This window comes from Falco rusticolus, chromosome 2 (assembly GCF_015220075.1).
Source record: "Falco rusticolus isolate bFalRus1 chromosome 2, bFalRus1.pri, whole genome shotgun sequence".
NCBI classification, from domain to species: domain Eukaryota; kingdom Metazoa; phylum Chordata; class Aves; order Falconiformes; family Falconidae; genus Falco; species Falco rusticolus.
In genome coordinates, this window is record NC_051188.1 from 77,408,213 (window position 1) to 77,433,042 (window position 24,830).

The following is a 24,830-nucleotide window of genomic DNA, read 5'->3' on the forward strand; positions in this document are numbered from 1 at the left end:
GAACAGCATGCTTGCTCCCCTTCATGACACAGCTGGACCTGAGTTTCTGCAGTGTCTCAGGAGCGTCCTCCTGCCAAACCGCTCTCACCTGAGTGGAAGGGTGGAAAAGGAAAGCATGATTGCCAGCTGAGGTGTGGGGCCAGGAACCCAGCAAGGACTGCCTGCTGCAGATCAGATGAGGACTTGAGGTCCATGCCCAAGCAGGGGGCAGCAAGAAGTAGAGAAAAGAGTTGTGTGTTGAACAAAACACAGACAGCTCGCTGCTGTGGAAGGAAACAATAGTGAGAGGGATAGAACTGGAAAAAACTGCTTCTTGATGGATAGCTTGGGAACTAGCTCTGATTTCTACAGAGTGAGACCAAGATGCTTCCAAAAGGATCACAACAGCTGTTTCCAGCTGCTTTTTAAGAATTTTAGCTGAAATTCATCTTTTACAGCATTTTTTCTTCCAAGGCAACTGTGTTCCAGGGTAGCGCATCGTATTGTCAATGTGTGGAGGGATCAGGAGTGAGGCAACGTCAGTCTGCACTTCAGGGGGCAGGACTGACAGCAATACCTCTCTCTGTCTGGTCCCACTGGCATACAACCATTTTCTGTTAGAAATAAGAGCCTGCCCAACACCTGGTTCAAGGTGGGACTGAGAACTGGGTCCCTTTTGGAGGTTATGTGGAGGACTGTGAAGGATTGCAGGGTTCATTGGCTGGGACAATTGCTTTGCCTTCCTTCATAGGATTCCATAAGAAATATTACCATGAGCCAGTGATCTAAAGAGCTTGAGCCAGACTCACAGCCTCCTGCCTGCCCAGTGTCAGGGAAGGAAGCATGCCCACAGGCTTGCAGGATCACACTGCAGGCAAGAAACTGCTGCACCAGACCACAGCAAGAGGTCATCTTCTGTCTAGGGTGCCTTGGGAAAGGGACACTGTGAGAGGCACAAGCACCACAGCTGCATGCAGTTCTCTAGTTTTTCTCTTGCTTCATGGCCATTGTGCTGGGGACAAGTGATCTGTGGGTCACAGATCAGGATATAGGGAGCCCGAGTGGGAGAGGGATCAGGGAACTGCATGGCTTGTAGATCCAGGTGACATGGTGGGAAAGTGTGTGGTGTCTACCAGATGTCTCGCCTAGTGGAATCTGTGGGTAATGGAGACATGGAGACAGAAAAGTTACCCAGTGGAAAAGGCATGCAGGATTTGTCTCTTTTTAATTCGGCTTCAGATATAAAAAATGCACTCCTCTAAAAATTTTCTGGTTGTCAAATTGCTAAAGATTTCTGCTTTCCTTCTCTAGCTTTCCTTCAGTTAATCAGTCTGTCAGGAATTTTCATACTCCTGTTCATCTAAAATGACCCCCTTATCCTGCATAAGGATCTTTTCTCATTAGAAAGTTATCATTCAAGGTTGTTAGCATTTCCAGATATTTTCCTTGACATAAGTGAAATATTGCAGGTGTCCTATTGACAGGATGGAGGAAAGTACTAGCTTAATTGGGACACAAATGCAGGTGGATTTCATAAGGAGGCACATTAGTAGCCTAGCCCTTCACTGGAACCACCTGAAATTTCTAGTCTGAGTGGAGACTCTGGTTGTGTCCTGCCCTACAATTACCCAGATTTCAGCTATAGAGGCTCTGGGGACATGTTCTGGGCATGGCAGTCGTGTAACCTACATAGAAAAAGGAGATGTTTGCACCAGAGAACTGCCTGCTCTTGTATAGCTGTGAGACCAAACAGCATATAATCCTAGCAGGTGACCAAACTAAGCTGAGTCGTCCCTTTGACTGACAACCTGAAGTCATCTGCTCTCATTTATTCTGCAACATGACCAGGTCTTCAACTGCACTGGATAGAATAATTCCACCTGTGGTAAATGAGCTGGAGACTTGGTTTCACATTACATGCATGTTAATGATTTTGCCACAGCATGTCTTGGGCTTAAACTCACCAAGCCCTATACATCTGAGAAGTGAGATGATAAATGCAGACTTTTGACACCAGACTTGCTATTGTGTCATGTGTTCATCGTACACGTATGCTCTCACATCTCCAGTCAAGCAGTGCCTTCAGCAGGCCGCATCTCCTGTTCACATTCATGAATAGTGGAGTGGTGGGATGGTTCATTTGTGAGAAAAAGCAGGTGTTTTTTTTTTCCCTGAGTCTGTTCCTCTTGTAAGTGACAATATATATTTTTTCATGGCTCATGTATAAAGGGCTTCGTTGCCACCTGGCAATCAGACACTGAGCTAGATGCTGCCCCACAACTGTGACTACATCACAAGGATACAGCTAAAACTGGAGGGGCTGAGAGAAGGTGTGAGCCTGCAGAGGCATTGTATAGAGCTGACTATAGCTATAGGTGCTATCAAGGCACTCACACTCTGAGATACTTGGAGTTTGGTGCCTTGAAATCAGTGCTCAAGGAAGGAGAAAGTTCTGTGTTTTTAAGCTCTTATAGCTGTGAGTGCACTGCCTATCTTTCCTGACACTGGTTTGTGCTGCTGGGGAGCAGACAATGCTGCAGAATGCATTAATAGCTTGGTTTTGTTTACTGACTTTCATACTCTGAAGTGCTCCAAGCAACCTCCACAAATGGCAAGTTGAATGTTAACAGCTCAATGTGTTGCACAGCTCCTTGGATGAATTAACCCCTGCAGTACTAAAGGCATTCCACTAGCAATCTTGCAGCCTTCCCTCTGCTTGTAGCTCTGTACCCTTTCAGCTCTGCTTCTCTGGCAGCTTTTTCCAGGGCCTTGGTGGCAGTAGCCTTTCCCTTGCAGGTCTTGTGCTGTTGTCCTCATGGTGTAAGCCTCCGGGGCCCTGCAAACCCAGGTAGTGCTGTTATGGTGAGCCTTTGTGGGAAGCGATATGTGCCATCAGCTATGAGCTTGGCTAATAAAGCTTTGGAGTATAACAACACCCTGCGTGCAACAAATGCATAAGTAGACATTAGTAATGAATTTTGCTGAAGTAGACAAAATTCAGCAGCCAGTATGAACTCAATAGATCATACCTAAATCTGTGCGTTAGAGCATTGCCAGCTGAAGAGAACACCTGTTGGGACGGGGTATTAAAGATCACCAATAATTTTTACCAATTTATGTCAAAACTACAAATCAGATATCAGAATTCCAGTGATATATTCCACCAGAAGCAAGTCACATTTATTTTTCTTAGCCTGGTTTCCAAAATAAAATGAGTCTGGTATTACCCACCTGTCAGTCAAACTCTCTCATACCTTTTAAATCTGTTGGGTCTATTAACCTCCAAGTCGTTAAGATAACTAAAATTCTGTAACTTTGGTGAAAATAAGTTTCACTGTGTCTGAGAGAGACCCAAACTATTGCACCAGTGTGGCACGATTCAGCATTTCTGCACTGTTAATCTATTAGCTGCTAACAGATGTTCACGACAGGCAAAATTAACTGACCACATCTTGAACTGTGGCTTGTACTTCTACCACCCACACTTCTTGCCTCCCCATGCTAGAGAGGTGTCATACAAGAACCAAGGAGTGACAGAAAGAGGGACTGTGGCAGTTACCAAGAGAAGAAGGACATATATCTCTAGGGAATGAGTTTGATTTGTTCTGCTTCATGTGGAAAAGTTAGAAAGTGGGATTCACCACAAGGCCCAAAAGTGAACTTTGAGTCCACTCTTAAGAAACTTAGTTTATTCAAAATCACACATTGACTTAATGAGCCATCTCCCCTTAAGTTCTGCTCCACCAGAAAAAAAAAAAAAAGTAGCATTCAGGTGAGCAATTCTCATATCCATCTTACCTCTAGTTGGCAACCTCACCAGTTCTCACTCATTTAAGTCTTTGGCAGGCTTTAAATGCTAATGTGTACTGTTTTATCGTATCTGTTGTTTCTGGCAATATTTGATGAGTTTTTATGTTTCTCCTTGCCAATCTTGTTGTTTTGGATCGCATAATGAAATAATACATGCTCAGATCAGGCTGTGACTGGGGAGTTATTGCTTGATAAAGCTAGTGACTTTCTTTTCCCAATTAATGCATTTTAAGCTGTGTTTATGACAGACTGTCTGACATATTCGACATAATAAAGAGGATAATAAACAGTATTGTTGAAATCCATATAGAAGATAGGTTGAAACTCTAAGAAGAAGAAAACACTGTTAATTATAGATGGAAGGCTAGCTTCTGAAAGTGCTGGAGGGTTTGTTTTAAGGATGTTTATCTCCAGTATGCTATGAAAAAGTCAAAAGATCACATCCTTATCAACAAATATGTATGAATTAAATTTGGAAATAAATATCCGTTATATTCCTTTATCATGTTATCAAGATAAATGAGATGTCAGAAACTTTTATCTTTGGTGACATGATGTTTTCCTGTTTTCTAGTTTTATTTCTTTCTTCAAGTTTTCTCTTCCCCTCCAAGCCAAAATGATTTTTCCTTTCCTGTGGTCAACTGAAAATAAATGAGTTTTTTAAATGATTTCTCAATGCTTTCTGATCCTTACTATTTAATACTGTTGTAATCAAAAAATCTTCTCTCAAGTGTAAAGAAACATAGTCTTCTAAAGAAATTCCACATGCTCACTTAGGAGGACATCTTATATTTTTCCATAACTTGCTTTTTCTGTCAGCTGTAAGAGATACTAGAACTTTAAGAATTCTTAATATGCTAAAAATGTTCTTCCTTTCACAGTTACTTAACAGGGGGTGATGGCTTGGGCCTGTAGAGCTTAGTTTTATTTTAATTGCCATGGATCATGATAGTGGGCATTTGTAGAAAAATAATTATTACACATTTCAGAAGTAGTTACACTTCAGTATCTCTGCAAGAGGACTGCTCTTTCCATAAATGGGTAATTCAGAGGTGCCTTCCTCTAAACATAAGATGTTCTTGCATTTTTTCATCAGGCTTGGGAGCAGCTTCATTAAAATGCTTTTGCAACTAACACCCACCTATGGATGTACACAATTCCACAGGGATACTTGTGAGTGTCAACAACAGGCATCGTCTGTAGAAATACCTGTAATGAACTCTTTGTTTTGGAAACAACGTGATGATTCCAGAACAGACGCAGCATTGCTATGTGTAAATAGAAGCTATATCCATAATCCAATACTTTTCGGATTGTGTCAAATAGGAAGGCAAAGCAAAGGGACATGGAACTCTGTGACAACTCAACTTCTTGCTGAACAGTTTGGGGGAATACTATTAAATACTTACGGGATAGTTAGCAATGGTTAGAAGCCACCAGTCAGTGCATAGATTTGTGGGAAGCTCTGAAGGGGCACATAGGATGAATGGAGACATCCTAGAATTTGTTTTGGAATGTTTATGGTCCCTTTGTAGGCCCCTGTAAGACAGAAGAAAGCAGAGCTTTTCTTTGCCTGCTCGAACCAGTCAGAAATACAGCTGTGCAGAAACTGTAGTGCACTGCAGATTAGTGGCGATTACTGCCACGCGTGGTAGCAGTAGCCTTTGCTACCTACCAACAACTGCATGTGGTGCCTGGTGGTGGGAGGTGTATGGAGCAGACAGCTGGGCACAACTCTCACTCCACTCCTGTTTTGTCCTGTTGATGTGGTGAAAGGTGTAGATTCTCAGTCTGTTGGAATTCAAGGAATTGGACCTTTCTCTGGTGCTTTTTGCCTGATCTGTATCTTCCTACTGCATGAAGGCTCCCAGATGGATTTGTTGCACCTTCTGCTGTTCCTCTGTACTGTGCAGATGTCAAACAGGCCTGTTAAGTCTCCTGTGGTGAGTGCAAGATCCTTTAGCACCTGTCTCCTCACACTTGCCTACTGCCATGCCATGTCTCACACATTAGTGCGGCTGCTACCTTTCCTTCCCCCAGGGCTCCTCTCCACACTCTCTTGACTGACAGCTCTGTAGTCTGTTCCCCGACGGCGTGTGGTGCACAAGGGCAGGAGCAAGCTGTGGCACTGTGCTCCATACATCCCTATGCTCCCCTCTGGCAGCCAAACCCTGTGGCCTCCCCTGCTCCTGTGGCGGATATGGTCTGCTGTTACATGACTGGGCATCTCCCAGTCTGTGGCCCTGTGTGTGAATCTCACGTTGATTGGACTGGCCAGTAGAAGGAACAAATGTGCCTGTGGAATGGTGGCATTAGATGGCATTTATAGCATCTAAACATGAAAAGCCTTCAGGAGAGGATGTCTGAGAATGCAAACAAATTGTGTTTATGCTCTCCAGCCCCATTTATAGTGTTTCATGCCCATTATTTATGTATGGTAACACCCCCTATTGGATGTTTGGTTTTGCATACATCTTGAAAGCAAAGACGCAACCTGATTTTCCCTCCTTTTTTTAACTTCCGTGGTTGAAGAGGGAACTGAAGAATGAAATATTTATTTTTTTAGTAGCAAGCATTTATGTACACCAGCAAGTTGAAAACTGAGGAGTGACATCACTGGAGAATGAAATAGGGACTGAGCTGCTGGTGGGCTGAGACCACTATTGATGGGTGGAGAGATCCCCCTGCCCTTGACTTTTCCTGCGGGGAGAGCAGGGATGCAATCTCAAAAATCATTGACTATGTTTTGCTTGGGGAGCCAAGAGAGGCTGAATGGACTTCATGATGGATTCGTGAAAGGGGGCAAGTAGCTGCACAGCTGTCTTGGGTTCCCCTTGAAGGACAGTAGCCAAACCAACCATAAAATTATTTGTTTATAGTTCCTTAGAATTGAGTGGCTGTTTAAATGCTGCATATGTTTACATTGGTTGAGACTAGGGTCTGAGCACTTATTTTACACTTCCCTCCATTCCTCTGAAATGTAAATACTGCTTTATGTTCTGAGTGGTTTACTTTAGTCCATAAAGGTATTTCTAAAAGGATCCAAACACTGAATTTAAGTACTTGTTGGATACCGTTGTTCATTTAATTATGAATTATGGGAATTATACTCCCAAAGAGAGGGGCCAGGATTCTTGAAAAGTATCTATCTATCTAATGATGCCTTAGAAAAATAGACCATGTGTTGCTACTGAGGTCATGTTGAATATCAAATATTGAGAAACTGTACTAATATATCTCTTAGGCTGTGAATAGCGTATATTCTTTCGAATTATGTTTTATTTCAGTTTATGGCATTGGTATTTTTACCTTTGATTAAACTGCATAGGTATCTGTGAATTTGCAGTAGACGTACTTTTTGCATCTCAAGGCATACTTGCTTTTCTACAGTGATTTGGTTTTGTATTTATTTATATAGTGTTGATTTTGGTTTTCACAGAAGAGCTAGGTAGCAGTCACTTTTGTTCTTTTTTTTTTTTTCTATTACGTGTTTGAGTTTAAAGAATTACTAATTAAGTTCTTTATTAGCCAATTTGTATTGCAATTTAATCTCACCAAGTTTGTAAAAGGTGCTGTTACTTCCAAGACCATTTGTGTTGCATATGCGCTCTTCAGTACTTCAACAGAAAGTACCTTAATTATAGGAGTCAACAAACTGTTAATCTTAACACACATTGGTTGTTAATCCATATATCTCTTCTCATTTAAATGATTATAAAGTAGCACGTAATGACTGTCCTATGCAGATGTAGTAGGAATTGTGGCACTGTATACAGAACAATACTGGTTCACAAACTTAATATGGCCAGGTGATTTATGGAGACAGACCCTCTTTCTTTTTTTGTAAGTGAATGAAATATTCACAGTTGTTCCTTGGCTATTTGTTTGAAAAAAATAAAGAACATGGTTTTCATAAAAGCCTGATATCACTGGGAAATTGCTGGGTATGGTATAGTTCTTCATACAACTGAGAGAAAGTAAATAGATGTTATTAGTGGAGGAGAAACCATTCAATGTTATTCAGGTTGTTTAATACTTCCCACATAAGAGCATGTATTTATTTCTTATCTGTGTACAGAACCTGAATTTCACTTGGATGAAACTTCTCCAGACAAGAAATATGCTTAGATGGATATTTCTGAAGGACAGAGGAAACCTTTACTCAAATAATTTGTTTGTTTTCAATAGGACGTTGATGGAAAAAATGTGATTTTTCTCTCCAGTGGAATATTTAATAATCTTTTCTTGAGATAAATCTTCACCTGATGTGCTTGGAACTTAAGCATAGAATCATATAATCATTTAGGTTAGAAAAGACCTTTGAGGTCATCAACCCAGGACTGCCAAGTCCACCACTAAACCATGTCCCTGAGCATTGCATCTATGCATTTTTAAATACCTCCAGGGATAGTGATTCCACCACCTCCCTGGACAGCCTCTTCCAATGCTTGACCACCCTTTCAGTGAAGAAATTTTCTCTAATATCCAATCTAAACCTCCTCTGGTATAACTTGAAGCTTTTTCCTCTTGTCCTGTTGCTAGTTATCTGGGAGAAGAGACCAACATCCACCTGCCTACAGCCTCCTGCCAGTAGCTGTAGAGAGCAACAACATCCCCCCTCAGCCTCCCCTTCTCCGGACTAAACAGCCCCAGTTCCCTCAACCACTTCTTATAAGCCTGGTGCTCCAGACCCTTCACCAGTTTTGCTGCCCTTCTCTGGACACGCTCCAGCACCTCTACATCCCTCTTGCAGTGAGGGGCCCAACACTGAACACAGTTTTGGAGGTGCGGCCTCGCCCATGCCAAGTACAGGGGGACGATCCCTTCCCTAGTCCTGGTGTCCACCCTGTTTCTGATACAAGCCAGGATGCTGTTGGCCTTCTTGGCCACCTGGGCACACTGCTGGCTCATGTTCAGCCGGCTGTCAGCCAGCACCCCCAGGTCCTTTCCCACCAGGCAGCTTCCCAGCCACTCTGCCCCAGCCTGCAGCATTTCATGGGGTTGTTGTGACCCAAGTGCAGGACCCAGCACTTCTCTTTGTTGAACCTCATACAACTGGCCTTGGCCCATCCGTCCGGCCTGTCCAGATCCCTCTGCAGAGCCTTCCTGCCCTCAAGCAGACCAACACTCCCACCCAGCTTGGTGTCATCTGCAAACTTAGTGAGGGTACATTCAGTCTCCTAGTCCAGATCATCAATAAATATAATAAACAGAACTGGCCCCAATACTGACCCTGGGGAGCAGCACCTGTGACTGACTGCCACCTGGGTGTAACTCCATTTACTGCTGTTCTTTGGGCTCAGCTGTCCACCCAGCTTTTTACCCAGCATAGAGTACACCTGCCCAAGCCATGAGCAGCCAGTTTCTCAAAGGGAATGCTGTGGGAGATGGTGTCAAACATGGATTTTAGCAAGAGGTATCCTTTTGCAATTTCACAACCATGATCTTGTTCCAGCTGAGAGCTAGGCTAAGCAGGATCTTTCCTGTAAGTACAACTTCAGACACCTGCAGGCTACTCGGGGTCCATGCTTCTTTGGGGAGAGAAAGGACATGTTCTCATTGGCTCTGCTGCTGAATCTAGAACCTAGAAACATATTTTCCACTTCTGAAAACTGATTAATATGCAGTGGGAAGAACAACAGAAATTGGAGGAGCCTGGTGGATGATACTAAGACTCAGCAGCCACAGATGTTGCCTAGGCAAGCGTAACTGGACTGGAAGCAGGCATGAGAAGTGAGTGAGGGAAGATGACTAGGGATCCTTGATGGGCCAAGCCATTGCAATTGAAATGATTAGCAGTTTAGTAAAAATACTGACATTTTCCTGATATAGAATTTCCTATGATTTAACAGAAATTAAACCACTGCAGGTTGTACTGCTGTGATGTAGAACATTGAACTCTCTGAAATTTTTTATGCAGGCTAAATTATCTTAGCTACCGCTGAAGTTCACTGGATGCCTAGATCATCTCACGCTGCTCTGAATCATTGTTTCTTGGTCACTAATTGCCTCTGTGTTGTTGCTCAGTTTTCCCATAATGTTATAGCTCATGTCAAAATGTCCTGCACAGCTTTTCCAAGAAATTAAGTCTGGTTTTAACTCAATGATTTTGCCCTGACTTAAAACTAGAGGTCCACAGTTGTCTGCTAATAGGTGAGATGGTACACAATAAGGCTCTTACACTTCAGCTCCCTGTCCTGACCAAACTCTTGTGGAAAGTGCTCCTTTTCCTGCTCTCTTCTAATGTTACATTCACTGAATACTGAGACTCAGCAAGACTGATATATTCAGTAATGTCCTGGTTTCAGCTGGGATAGAGTTAACTTTTTTCTTAGTAGCTGGTGCAGTGCTGTGTGTTTGGCTCTGATGTGAGAACAACGTTGAAGCACACGGATGTTTTTAGTTGTTGCAAGGTAAGGTTTACACTAAGCCCAGGACTTTTCAGTTTCCTGGGCCCTGCCAGCCAGAGGGCTGGAGGGGCATGGGAAACTGGGAGGGGACACAGCCAGGGCAGGTGACCCAACTGGCCAAAGGAACATTCCATGCCATGTGATGTCATGCTGAGTATATAAGCTGGAGGAAGGAGAAGGAAGGGGGGGGTGGGGGATATTTGGCATTATGATATTTGTCTTCCCGAGTAACCATTATGCGTGATGGAGCCTGGTTTCCCTGGGGACGCCTGCCCATGGAAAGCAGTGAATGAATTCCTTGCTTTGCTTTGCTTGCATGTGTGGCTTTTGCTTTAACTATTAAATTCTTCTTATCCTTGAGTTTTACATTCCTTTCCAATTCTCCTTCCCATCTCTCTGGGTGAGGGGGGGTGAGCAAGTGGCTGTGTGGTGCTTGTTGCTGGCCAGGGTTAAACCATGACAAGTCATTGCAACAATATATATCTTGCTGAAGTATCCCATGGAGGTAAATATGAACAAACTTAGTAGATTAGGTCTTCTTTCAATGGTCCAGTCAATTTTAATTGTGGCAAATCAAAACTTTCCTGTTCACCTTTTGCTTCTTTCTTTGTCACAACATCTCTACGAACCTTCATTTTTAGATCGTTTGTATATTTGTCTCCATTTTATTTATTTGACATCAGCTGACGTAGGGATTCTGTTTTGCTTTTAAGTGATGTTTTCATGTGTTCACTTATGTCAGGTAAAACATGGAGTAAGATAACAACTGTATATAAGGATGCTGAAGACTTGTGACTCTAAGATCCACTGTGAAGTACTGCTGTAATCCTTGCAGGAGTCAGCAGTGTGTCAGGAGGAACTCTCCTTCCCTGCATGGATGTTCAGAGAGCTCATTTCAGAAGAAAGAAGTTAGCTTCAGCCTATTCATTTTTATAATATCTTTGTGAAGGTTCAGAGATGATTTCTGAAAAGAGAGGAAGGTTATTGTCTTTTGTTGCAGAGGCCTGACTCCAGTACCATATATTACTTATTTAAGAACCAGATTAAATTATCAAATGCCAAAACAAATTTTAAATTGAAATTATAAATCAACAAGGAAAAAACCCCAAGCAGATTAGATTATTGAAATCTTAGAGCAGTTTGACAGAAATTAATGGAAAATGGAAAGTCAAACACAATGATTAAAACAAGCTGATGGATCCACAAAACAGAAGCAAAGAATATAAAATTAGTTTCCTAAAATATTAAATTAAGCCACTGAATTAAAAATACTGAGGTGAAAGATACGCTTATGTCTATATTACCTTATTACCACCTTTTCATACTGATCAATTTTTTTATCTTGTCAACTTTATTAAATCCTGCCATGGGTAAAGAATTTCTCAAGATACATGTAGAGTTTTGTTTGTGTCATGGTTTAACCCCGGCCAGCCACCAAGCGCCATGCAGCTGCTCACTCACTCCCCCTCATCCAGAGAGATGGGGAAAAGAATCGGAAAGGAATGTAAAATTCAGGGGTCGGGATAAGAACTATTTAATAGTTAAAGCAAAAGCCACACATGCAAGCAAAGCAAAGCAAGGAATTCATTCACTGCTTTCCATGGGCAGGCATCGCCAGAGAAACCGGGATCCATCACGCATAATGGTTACTCAGGAAGACAAATATCATAATGTCAAATATCCCCCACCCCCCCCTTCCTTCTCCTTCCTCCAGCTTATATACTCAGCATGACATCACATGGCATGGAATATCCCTTTGGCTAGTTTGGGTCACCTGCCCTGGCTGTGTCCCCTCCCAGTTTCCCATGCCCCTCCAGCCCTCTGGCTGGCAGGGCCCAGGAAACTGAAAAGTCCTGGGCTTAGTGTAAACCTTACCTTGCAACAACTAAAAACATCCGTGTGTTGTCAACGTTGTTCTCACATCAGAGCCAAAACACAGCACTGCACCAGCTACTAAGAAAATAGTTAACTCCATCCCAGCTGAAACCAGGACAGTTTATTTGTTCATTTTTTAAAGAATCTGTCACAGATTGACCTTAAACTGGGATACACTAGGGGCAGGCAGATCCAGAGCTGCCTAGTAGGTTTAGCAGTAGAGTCCTCCCTGCTGCTGGAAATCACATGCAGGGGCTCTGACTGTAAGTGTGTATGCTGGAGGACAGATATTAGCACAGTTAATGCCATTTACAGCCTTGTTAAAATTTCAGAAAAAATTGCCTCAATGAAAATTATGATGAAGACAGTTCTTATGAAGATGGATGTCTGTATTCAAATTATGGTTTTTTTTTCTCTTAATTTCTGCCTCCTTAGCTGTCTCTTGTTTAGATTTTGGGCTTTCCAGGACAAGTTACTGTTTCTTGAAACTAGTAGGACAAGATTACCATTTTGAACTGAAGCTTCGAGGCGTTAGGACAGATAAGCTGTGACGACAACAATGATGACCTTATTGCAATAACTACAAAAGCAGTGATGATGTCAGTCATGACCACGACGGTACCACTACCACTGCTTCTAATGGCAAGAAGTTTAAAACAGGAGAATTGCTACTGGAAGAAACAAAGGAGACAGCCCGGCTGAGAGTTTGCTTATGAGGTTGCCTAGAGACTGGGAGTGAAGAGAGGACAGAGGACAGAAACCCCAAGATCTATTGGCTAAGTGTATTTGTGCATGCTCAGCTGTAGTGCTGACTAGAATATTATGACAGCCTCTATTTAAAACAAAATGTGTCCTGGTAGTTCTATCAATGGGAATGATGCAGAGTGGATATAATTTTCATGTATCCCCATGTAATAGATTATGCTAAACTTTAAACATGCAGCATCTAAGCAGAGGGTGATTCAGTTGCAAAAGTATAGGCATGTAATGAGGTTTGAGACACCAAAGGATGTCTGAGGCATCCATATGAGGCTGGCAGTAAAGACATGGGAGCTGTAGGACAGCCAGGGACCTTCTGGAGCAACATTCAGGCAGGACATGACAGTCAATCTCAGCTGGCACCGGAGACCTAGGTTAGCTGGATGTTTCACACTGCAGGTGCCTGGTGGAGTCCCGCTGCCTAGGCTACCCACAGAGGCAGCTGCAGGTGGCAACTCAGCCAGTCTGTCCGATATGCTTGTTTAAGGATGGGTTGAGTCTCCTTCTGGCAGCACATAGCTTGCTGTTGACTTTGGAGAGAATGTGAACAAGTAGCCTAACATCTAAACATTAGATGAGTTAGATGATATTCTCTTACAGAAGTTAGCCAGGCTTAGTCACAGAACAAGGCAGGGCACTCTTGTTTGAGACGGTCAAGGAAACATTTGAGAATTTTCCCTGTGAAAAGTTACATCAAGGAGAAAATACTGACAAGTTGTTCTATAGTGATACCCTTTGTTTTTAATACTCATTTTTCAGACATGAATGTATTTGAGGACTTCCCCAGCTGGTCGGTCTTTAGAGGCAGTAAAGTGGGCTTAAAAGACATTTTTGCAGTATGTTCCACTGGGAATCAGGAAAATGTTAGGTGTGTGTAGATGAAAGAAATAGGATGACATATACAGAAAAAAAATTAAAAATTAAGGTCTTTATCCACTGTACAAATACACTGAGAAGCCTGTGGTTACCTTTGAGGTATATTTATTCAAGTAGATCCTTTGAGGCTAATTCAATCTGACAACAGTGAAGAACTGAGCCCACCAGTCCCAGAAATTACTCACTGTTTATATTTTCTACCAGAATGCAAATATGTCTGCTCTGATAAGGTGTTTGTGATTACAAAGACTGCATATTTTCTTTACTGTTTTTGTGAAAAGAAAGGAGTTCCCTCATGAAGAAACCACCTAAAGGCTATCAAAGATATACTGTAGCTTCTCTACAGTCTATTTTCTATCCATCCTTGTGTAAGCATCTTAAATTAGAACTGTTTCTTTTATCAGCACAGATTGGATGTGTCATGAAATAGCTGAATCCCAGCTGGGTGGTCCCAGCATGGAGTATTCTATATACATAGTTCTTCAGAAGCAGGTAAGATTTGGATCTGCATGGACTCAATACCTGCCATGTCAGCATGCATTTTTGGAGAACAAGATTTCCTGGATCACAGGGAGTGCATTGCTGCTCACAGCAGCTAATGAGAGTGATATGATTAGCACTGAATCTAGTTCATCCTTTGAAGATATCTGATTATACAGGATATCTGCTATTTCAATTAATGGAAATAGTTTTTATGACAACCTACATGCACAAAAACATATGGTGTTGGAGCTTGTTTTGATACCGGATATATTTTTATTTAGGCTGACTTAGTCTTGGGTCAGCACAGAGAGCATGTACCTAGAACAATGGAAAACATTTTACCAAACTGTTCTTCCACCGCCTGATGTCAGGCATTTGGTAGAAACTCCATGCCTGTACGTATACTTTTGAAGAATCAGCTTTAATATATACAGCTAGGTTTTTAATCATACTTCAAAATTGTAAGTTTTGAATGTTCTTTGTCTTGTATCTGTTCTATTAGATTTCTAATACCTAGTAGAATTTAAGCTTTGATATAAATGGGTTTTTTTAGTTTCATAGTTGCCATGAAGACAGTGAAGAGTAAAATTTCCTTAAAAAAATGAAATTGATAAACATTGTCGATGTCATATCTGTTTGGTAACATATTCTAATAACTTTGGCAAGTCATGAGAGCTAATCAAACTGCACTTCTTTATTAGGAAATGTCTTTTGAATTTAGTGAGATTCTTAAATTACACCAGTATTTTTGAAAATCCCTTGTATGCAAACTTAAGAGCCTAATTTTAGATTTGTCATTTTGAAAATGATTGTATGTATTAAAAAGTTTAGTCACTCTATTACTCTATTCAAAGCCTAATCATTTCAGGTTTCACAGTGACAGATTCTGTGCTGCTAAAAAGAGTAGCAGGAAAATTGATACTTTTCTTTGATTCACATATTTCTTTATAATCGTAACCTCTAGTAAAGTAGTAGTGCACATGAGTAAAGCTATGTGTTCTGTTAAGAGTTTGTAGGTCAATAGCTTTAATTGTAATATTCTGGGTTTTGCCTGTAATAGTACTGTGAAATTACCATGCAAGGTCTTGCTGGTAGTGACATTAAAATAAAAATAAAAATACAGGTTTGCTACAGAAACATTTTAGTCTAAAGTCACAACAGCCCAAATATTCCATTTACCTCTATAGGCTCTATGCAACCTAGCTGACTGATGAAAACAGAACAGTGAACAAAGTTGTTTTGCTTTTCAAGATACTGCTCTTACCAGGGACTACAAGGAAGGACTACAGGGCAACAAGCAAGGCATAAGAGTCTCCCATCTGCACCTTCGTGGTAACTCACCCTGCTTTGGGACTCGCTGTGTGATCAACACCTTACTCCGGGCTGTGGACTGTAAAGACCTACAAGCTGCCTGTTCTGGAGAGGGGCATGCGAATGTGCTGGAGACAATAAGAGAGGCTGAAAAAGCAAGTGGGCTGGAGAACAAGGAGAGGTAGCTGGTAAATTTATTCTGGGAAGTTCTGCAGATGCAGGAGCTTTTGGTGTAGGTGGTTTTGGAAGGAACTCCCCAAATGCCTTATTTTGTAAAGAGTTTTTTGGAGGAACTTTCTCCTCTTTCAAGTTTTGATTTTTGTTATTGTTACAGGTTTTGTGTGAACCTCAACTCTATACATTGCATACTTGAAAGAATTAGCTACTATACACATTTTACCCAAACTTTGTAGCCCATGGCTACAAACAAGATGCTGAGCAACGTTAAAGGAAGTGAGGAAAATGTCCTGGTGCTGCTGTATTTCAAAATGTTATAAAAGCCTACATGGGAAAAAGAAACAGAGTAGTTTGTCATGGTTTCTAAATGGATCATCTCAACTGTTCAAGGAAGGTGTGCAGCTCAGAGTTAGTACATTCAAGTCTAGAAGAGTCTGTTGGGCACAGAAAAGGCTGGCTGCCCCTGAAGGGCCAAAGTGACCCCAGTGCCAGTCATGCCCTTACCAAAGGGGACTGTCCTGCAGGGTCTGAGCTCAGCAGGCAGAGCTGGGGGGCTGTGGGGTCCAGTGCAGTGAGGGGAGGAACTGGGCACAGGTTCCATCCTGGGGGTCCAGTAAGGAGTTGGGGCCAGGGCCAGAGCCAGGGCCGGAGCTGGAGACAAGATGGTGATGTGAGGCCAAAGCTCATCCAGGGGACAGGGCCAGAGATGAAGCAGGGGACAAGCTACAACGTCTGTCCTAAGGATCCACCCAGGAGATGAACTACCACAACATAGGGCTGAGGTCCACTCAGGGGGCAGCGCCTGGGGGACCCCCTATGGCATTGCTGGGGCAGACATTGACTTCTCCAGGCTGAGATGAAATGGGGCTCCTGGGCCTGTGGGTGGGGGTCCTGGCTGAGGCTGGCTGTCAGGCCTGCTGGGTTACTCAGGTCCATGACAACGTCATGTGGAGAAGGCATCTCACAGTGTGGTTCTCTGCAGAACTGGTGATCTAATTTTATTTATTCTCTCTTTGTTCTTTTATTTTTGCATTTTCTTGGCAGCTCTTTCACCCTTTCCCTCTGATTTGACTGAATTTGAATGTTGTTGATCTATGCTGCAAATGAGCGATTAGTGCTTAATGGTTGTCAGACATCACTCTGCACATTTATCAGACAAACTATTTAAAATCGAAGGAAGTAGTTGGAAAAAAAAACAAGCAGAATTACCATGTAAAGAAAGTAGAGTTAATTAATCTCAAACATTTCCAGTGTATCAAGATAAGAATTTGTAACATCCAAAGATGTAAACAATGAGTTTTCTTCAAATTCCCCAGGACTGACCACACCACTGAACGAAGCCTTTTTGGTTGACGTAGAGTCTGAAGAAGCTGGTCACCTTACAAATGAGACATTTTTCATATCATCATTACTATAAAAATATAGATTCGTATTAATGTTCCTTATATTCCAAGCCTTGTGGTTACTGTTAAATAATTCCTGCAAATGTTATCATTCTCAGAATTGAGTGTGAGGAAAAGGAGTGTTATTCCATCTGCCTGTCCATGTTCCAGTGACAGTCAGTAGGGATCTCAGAAAAGGGCAGACTTGGCCTTTTGAAAGTGTACTGAAATTAGGATACCAAAGAACACTCATGGTTTCTCAAAGCACCGAAATAAATTGGAGTGATTAGATGGGCTACAGTTTGCAAGCACTGCATGTGAGTTTTGATGTTAATTGGTTTTGCTTAATAGAGAGCAAAGAATTTGAACTGATATAAGACTGGAAGAAGGATGGTGGGATGGTTCTCTTGGGCATCCAAGTAGATGGATGACAAGTCTGGGGGTGGTTCCAAAATGGAAAGACAGAGACATGCCTTGTGGGATGTAATGTCTTTGTTCCTTTTTGGTTATTCACGTGGAAGACCCCTTTTTTCATGCCAGTCTGATGGTGTTACTTTCTTTATGGAACGTGATGGAAGCATCATCACAGACAAGACAGTTGATCAGCTGGACAAGAGTACTGTGAACTTTTACAAGATTAGAAGTAATATTTATCCTATGCAGCACCAACGGAATACAATTTGAACTCTGTGATAAGTTCAGTAAGAAATGACCAAGATGCTGAAGAAAAAACGAATAAAAATTTGTCACTGTCTAGTGGAAAACACATACGGCCAGGAAGTCTAACCAGTTTGCACGCTGGTCGTTCAACTACTAACTGCTTGTATTTCCACATAGATGGGATCAAACTGCTCATTTTGGATGAGGTAAGTAATTTTTCTCTTCACGGGCAAAACCCACAGAGACATGTCTAAAAACCTGTGCTAAATCCCTCTGTTTCCTCTTCTTCTTTCTTTCTGTCTTTCTCCCTTCAAGGAATTTATTTTTGCTTTTTAAACTGGAGATAATTGCAGCGATTCTGCTTTCCCAGTTCAGAAATAGGAGGTGCATAGCAGCTTTTCCCGCTCCTTCTTGCTGATAACAGTGCTACAAAGGGAAAGCTTGTCTCCTTTCCCTGTTTCCAGGCTTTCATTTGCACTTGTGTTCTGGGTCTCTGTTTGGTGTTTACCTCATTTGCCCCACATTTGAGATAGCCATGGCTCAAATCCAGCAGTAGTTTAATTTTTGTTTCCTGCTCAGAACAAATGGACATAAACTGTGCCAAATCCAGTTGGATGAGCTCTAGATAGCAACCCAATAAACTAGAGGTGCAGCGTTAGCAAAACCCAGCAAACAGGGCTTTGACAACAGCCCAATACCTTAAGTTGTATCAACTTATTAACCTGATGTTGCAATTCATCTTTATTTGCGTGGTGCAGAATAGATTACTTCAGCATCATAATCTGTTTCTGAGTTTAGTTTTGTTTGCCTATCTACTGTCATTTTTTTTTTTTCCATTAGAAGTGTTTTCTTCAGTTGAGGAACTGTAATGATGGAGGCTGGTAACAAATTTTTACTTTGACTCCTGTTGACCTAAAATTACATTTTCAGATAAATCTTGATATTTTGCTCTGTGGTGCACAAGAGAGAGTTACACAGCCTAGTTTACTTTCCTTTTTTTATTATTTTTTTTTTCCATTTTCCCCCCATGTCCTATAGATTATGTGCTCTGTTTCTTCCTGGTATATTTCTTAATTTACACCATTTGTTAAAAAATACACAAAAGGACAAATGTTTACTTAGAACTTCAATTTTTGTTAGAATTTCTGTACTATGATTTGGCAGGTTTTATCATAGAACAAATCCATACTGTTCTCCTTCAACTTCAGATCTAAAACCTGTGTTCATATTCTTGTTAGGGTTTGCTGTACTGCATGCAGGAAGATTGGCAGGATGAGAGATACGTATTGGAGGTTGTGAGTGAATCTGAGAACCTTTCCAAGGAAGCCTTGGAGGAAGGGAGCTTGTTCTTAAATTTACAATTTCTGGTGAGTGGTTTAAAGTAGTTTTATTAATAACTGCAGACTTTTTAATAAGGTGACAGCTGGTAGAATAATTTAATGGACAAGCTTGAAAGCTTTTTTTTTTCTCTCTCTTTTTCTTCCAGAAACAAACTGTTCAAACTGCAAATAAACACTAGTGGGTACAGAATCACACATTTCTGAGATGTTAATGTAGGTTTTGCAATTTGCATATTCAATTAGGACTGGCTAAGTAGGCATTTTAACCATTGCAATTACGCTCAGTGCTCTAGTCCTGAAACACCTTGGACAGCTCAGGATATCGCGCACCACTTCCCACTGAAGGGCTTCAAGCATGAAGACAAACTGGCTCAGCTAAGGCCTGGAAAGGTTTCTAATTTCCAAAATTTCACTCTAGGTTGGAGTTTAGTGGTTTATTTAGCCCTGAAGCAAATAGAAAGCTGCTGATGTCATAGATGGAGAAAGCTGAATAGAGTCCATATAAGGATTCAGGCTCAATTTCATGGACTAACTGAAAAAATAAAACTGCATTCTGATATAATGAAATAAAATAAACAGTGTTCCTCAAAGTGATTGGCCTGCTGTGCTTTCTAATGAGAAAGTTCAGCAGAACCTACAATAGATTAAAATCACATGCAATCAATGAACATGAATCTTAATCTGCTTCCTCTCTGAGACACTAATTTAGCAAAGGGTTTCAGCATGTGTTTATCTCCATTCATGTTAGTTAAGCACTTGCAGCACTGGAGTTGAGGGGACTGAATTTTGTTTATAAAGCTAAGCATGAGTCTTGATAAAAAGAGTTGGATAGCCTTACTGAGGCACTGGGAAATCCAGAGCTGAGGATCTGTGCAGCAGACAGAGCCTGGTGATAATCAAAACTGGGTTAAAATGTTATGCTTTGAGTGTAACAGCCAAATAATTCCAGTTTCCTCAAGCTGGTATAAAAAATAAGAACATTATTTGAAGATGGGACAGAAAGGAAAGGGTGTATATCCACCAGGATTCAGCAGTGTTGGCAGACTCCTGGAAGTGTGCTTCATGAACTCAGTGGAAGGGAGTCCAGGGTAGCTGGTGAACATGGACTTGGCCTTCACTCAGCAAGTGTAAAAAGCAGGTGAAATGCCTCTTGCAGATGCAATGCCCTGGTCAGCCAACCCCAAATATTCAGTATAGCTAAGACTGATGTTCACCGGATGTCCTGGATTACAGATTGCATGACATAGGATTGCAGCCCCTACAACTAGCAACAAAAGGATGAGCATCCAATGCCCTGCTTGGAGAAAAAAAACCACATGTGTGTCAGTAGCAGTCCTGGAGTCATCAGGCTGTGGGGGACTGACAGACCCAGTGGCCTTTTCTGGCAATTAAACTGTCTAATAATCTAACTCATAAAGCATATCTGCTTTCTCCATGCAAAAGGCCAAAAGAGAACTCAGAAGTCAGCATTTTGAATTGCAAAGCTTACCTTGTGGGGCCACTGAACCATCTTAGAAGAAAGTGCAGACTTTGCATTGCCAATCTAGGTTTACTGAACTGCCTTCTGAAGGCTTTTAGAAGCACCTGACTGTTTTTCCAAGATCACATAAGCATCTAATTTAGATAGTCTGAATCACCCTAGTGGGGTGAGAAGCCTAAATTTTAGGTGCTGCAATGCTACACTTAGGTGTCTAAAAGGAGAAGTCTGAATTTAGCTCTCAGTATCTAATGTGTGGGTTAGACGCAAAACACTATCAGGTTCTAAATTACAGTGTGAAGTTAATTTCAGGGTCCCATTACTTCAAACTAATTAGTGCAAATTAAATTTTATCCTTGTCAACTGGGGAAAGTTGTACAAATATGTCAGTTTGGGATTTGTTTGAGTACCTTTTCTGCAAAAGGCCATGCAAGGCATAGACTTGACTGTACAGACTGGCTAGAATCTTTCCAAGTGCTACAGCACATGTCTGAGAGGAATATGGCCGTGGCTTAACCTGAACATCCTGATGTCCAAATAATCCCTGTGGCTACTTTGTTCGAATGACAATAACTTACACCTGTGCAGGACTGGATCAGCCAGGGAGAGAACCTTAACTGATGCTCAGTGTCATCGCACAACAGTGGAAACTTGCAAATGTATAATGTGGTGTGTCCTAGGATGCCCATGAGGAATGATGAGTTGGTGTCTCCCTTGACTTCAGTGGAGCTGGAGAAGTGGGTTTTTTCATCTGAAAAAGTCACCAGCGTATGTTTAAATCATTCCGTTTAACCATACTCCTGTGCATATATGTAAAGGCTGCAGTTACCCAGTGCATGTCCCTATTCCTTCAAGCAGCTAGAACAGTGCAGGCTCTAGAAGTGGGTTATTTTATCCTTACCTAGGGAACACTAGAGCTGGTTGTGACAAATATGTTATCCAAAAGTAAGCACGCACAAAAAAGGCAGGAAACAGTCTCTGAGCTTGGAGGTTACAGTCCTTTTGTGTGTGAGAGGGTTTTTGGTTTTTTTGTTTTTTTCAGGCAGCTGTTTCCTCTCTTGAGTGAAAAGACCATATAGGTGTTCATAACCTCCGTAAGACAGAGTACCAGAAAGTCCCCAAGAGATTTTGTCCAAACCTAAGAAACCATGTATGCACTTGGCATTCTCAGGCAAAAGTGATCCAAGAAGGGCGCAGCTGTATCAGCTGGGATAACTGAGAGCATCTCACAGAAGTTATGCCAAGCAGAGCAGGAATCATCACATCCAGGGACAGCAAAGAAGTGTGCTGGCCAAAAGGCTGAGCTGATGATAGATGTGCCAGGCAGCAAATGGTCTTGGCGTTCTGTTTGGAACTCACTACGAAGCATGACTTTGTTGAGGTCCTGTTTTGAATTTATCTCTGTCTGTCTCCACAGAATAAGCTGAGCACAGTTCCTATTACCTTGTGTGCACATAGATGTACACGCACACGCATGCGGTATTTATAGTCTCTCTTCTGCTTTACCTTAGTAATCATTGCTCCAATGGGGAGAGTTGGGCAGGGAGCAAAGCAGTGCAGAGGTTTGTGCTCGTATAGTAGTTAATTGTGGGGACCTCTAATTTTATGAACCTTGGCATGTCTACCTAAAAAAGAACAGAAAAATTTAGGACACAAGGGAAATCTGGGCTGGGTATTAACTATTACTAGCACACAAATGCACAAGGATAAATGAGGGACGCTACACAGAGGGGGATCAATTTGTGTGAGGGACTTTTTTTGCACATTATATGTTTGTCTATATCACATATTCTTAGTATTTTCCTTATATTCTGCCTTCTGGGGACTAAAGTGGAGAAAGAGAGAACAGGCTAATATTCAATAAACTGTGATAACTGAGCTTAGCAAGGACTTGAATACAACAACCAACATGCACGCCACAATCTGCACTGTCCTTAAAAGCTGCAGCTGCAAAATCCTATGTGTGTAGGACTGGTTGGTGCAGGGGGGCAGAATCAGCCCAGTGAGGGACTTCTCTGGTGCTGACCCACTTAGTGTGGCTGTGGGGAGACTGTGCTGCACTGGGGAGATGTGCTGGCCAGGGGTGAAGTGGTTGGTGCCCCAGCACACTGCATTCTGGCATGTGCTGGGGGTCTGCAGCCCCCAGCTCCATGCACATTGCCTCTGGATGTCCACTGCAGCACCTCCCCCTCACTCACAGTCATGCTTTAACCCCAGCCATGTAAGTACCATGTAGCCACTCACACTCCTCCCTGCCCCAGCAGTATGGGAAGGAGAATCAGCAAAAAGGTAAAACTCATGGGTTAAAATAAGAATAAATTAATACTTGAGATAAAATACAATAATAATAACAATTGTCATGAAAAGCAGAGAGGGGGAGAGAGGAATAAAATCCAAAAGGAAAAAAACCCAAATGCTGCACAATACAATTGCTCTCCACCTGCTGACAAATGCCCAGCCAGTCCCCAAGCAGCGATCGGTGGCTCTGAGCCAACTTCCCCCAGCTTATATACTCAGCATGACATTGTATGGCATGGAATATTCCTTTGGCCAGTTCAGGTCACCTGTCCTGGCTGTGTCCCCTCCCAGCTTCTGTGGCCCTCCAGCCTTCTCCCTGGCAGGGCCTAATAAACTGAGAAGTCCTTGACTTAGAATAAGCATTACTTAGCAACAACTAAAACCATCAGTGTGTTACCAACATTATTCTCATACTGAATCCAAAACACAGCACTGCACCACCTACTGAGAAGAAAATTAACTCTATCCAAGCTGAAACCAGAACACTCACCCTGTGCTCAGGGTTGCCTCCCATCTCTGAGCTTGGTGCTGACTGTGGGGAAGAGAGGCGCAGGGAGATGGAGGGCAACACCTGGTTACAAACAACAGTGATTCAGTCATCCATCTAAGTACTGCAGGTCAGGACTTTGCTTTTACTCCCGCTTCTCCCAAACACCAAGTAAAGCTGATGAACACCCCACTTGCTGTATTTGTGTTATCTGCAAGTTGCAGCTTCTTCAACAGCCCAGAGACAGGGGTAGCATGCTGCCTGGCTTCTCTGTCTCCTGGCATTTTACTTTGTGCTGTCTTTGAAGGGGGCCTTGGTTTCTCCAAGACAGTCCTGTCACGGTCCAGTGTTTCTCCTGTAATGGATTGCAATGTCTCTGTCCTTGCATTGGAAATGATACTATGATGGAAGGAGGGTTTATTTCTGAAAGTGTTTTTGGTTTGGGTTTTTTTTTTTTTTCTGATTATATCTTCTGTCTGGTTAATAAAAACTAATCATAATTATCATGGTGGTAATGATAATAATCATATAACAACTGGTCCTCCAAACTACACCTTGCTTTTTGAACAGGATTTTTAAGGTATTTTGTTGCTAGTCTGTGCTTTTCTTGAAAGCTGTAGGATGCAGTGTTGATGTGAAAATGTCATTGCATGTTATTAAGGGAAAACTGAATTATGGCAGTGACAATTAAGAGAGCCTGAAAATGTGTCTATTAAACTCTGTTTTACACTTCACATTTGGGTGAACAGCTCTCCAGGGTTCTGTCTGAGTGAAGCAATTAAATTTGTGTCTAACTTTAAGGTTATGCTTAAAGTTATAAACTTAAAAGGAAGTGCATGCTCAAAAGATTTGGTCGTTTGCACTTCAGAAGAAGCTTTATTTGAACTATCTGAACCTGGAGTTTTCTCTCTTACTTTTTCCAAGTATATCTGTTTTTATTAGCCTAGTTTGTCAAAGTCCTTACACCATTCCTCACTACCACAGTATTCATCTGCTTTCCTTGGTTCATTTCAACTGTCTTCTTTGTATAGTACTTTGGTAGCAAATTGTTAACCAAATTGTTTTTGAAGGTCTGTGCTGCTGTCTGTACATGGTCGTGAATGAAAGGTGGAAGAAATGTGCCACATCTTCATCCTTATGAAGGAAATGCCATTGAGTTGTGGGAACACACTGGCTTACAGAAAGATTCAACTGCACATTACAAGCTAACTTTGAGATGCTGAATGCAGATGACTGATCATCTCTACAGAGGGGACCAAGATTTCTAATTTAACCATCATTTCAATGGGATGCCAGCGGACAAAGCCCAGGACAGGCTGGATGTGTTCATAGTAATCTGTCAGGAGAGGATCTGGAGCATGCTGTGCTAGCTGGGGATGCACAAAAGCAGTCAGCCTGGTGCCCAGGTGCTGGGACAGTGGTACACATGGACAGACAAAAAGTCTTCATCCCCAGGTTACACCATCATCTAGACAGGTGAGGCAAGGTCTGTTCACCAGTGAGCTT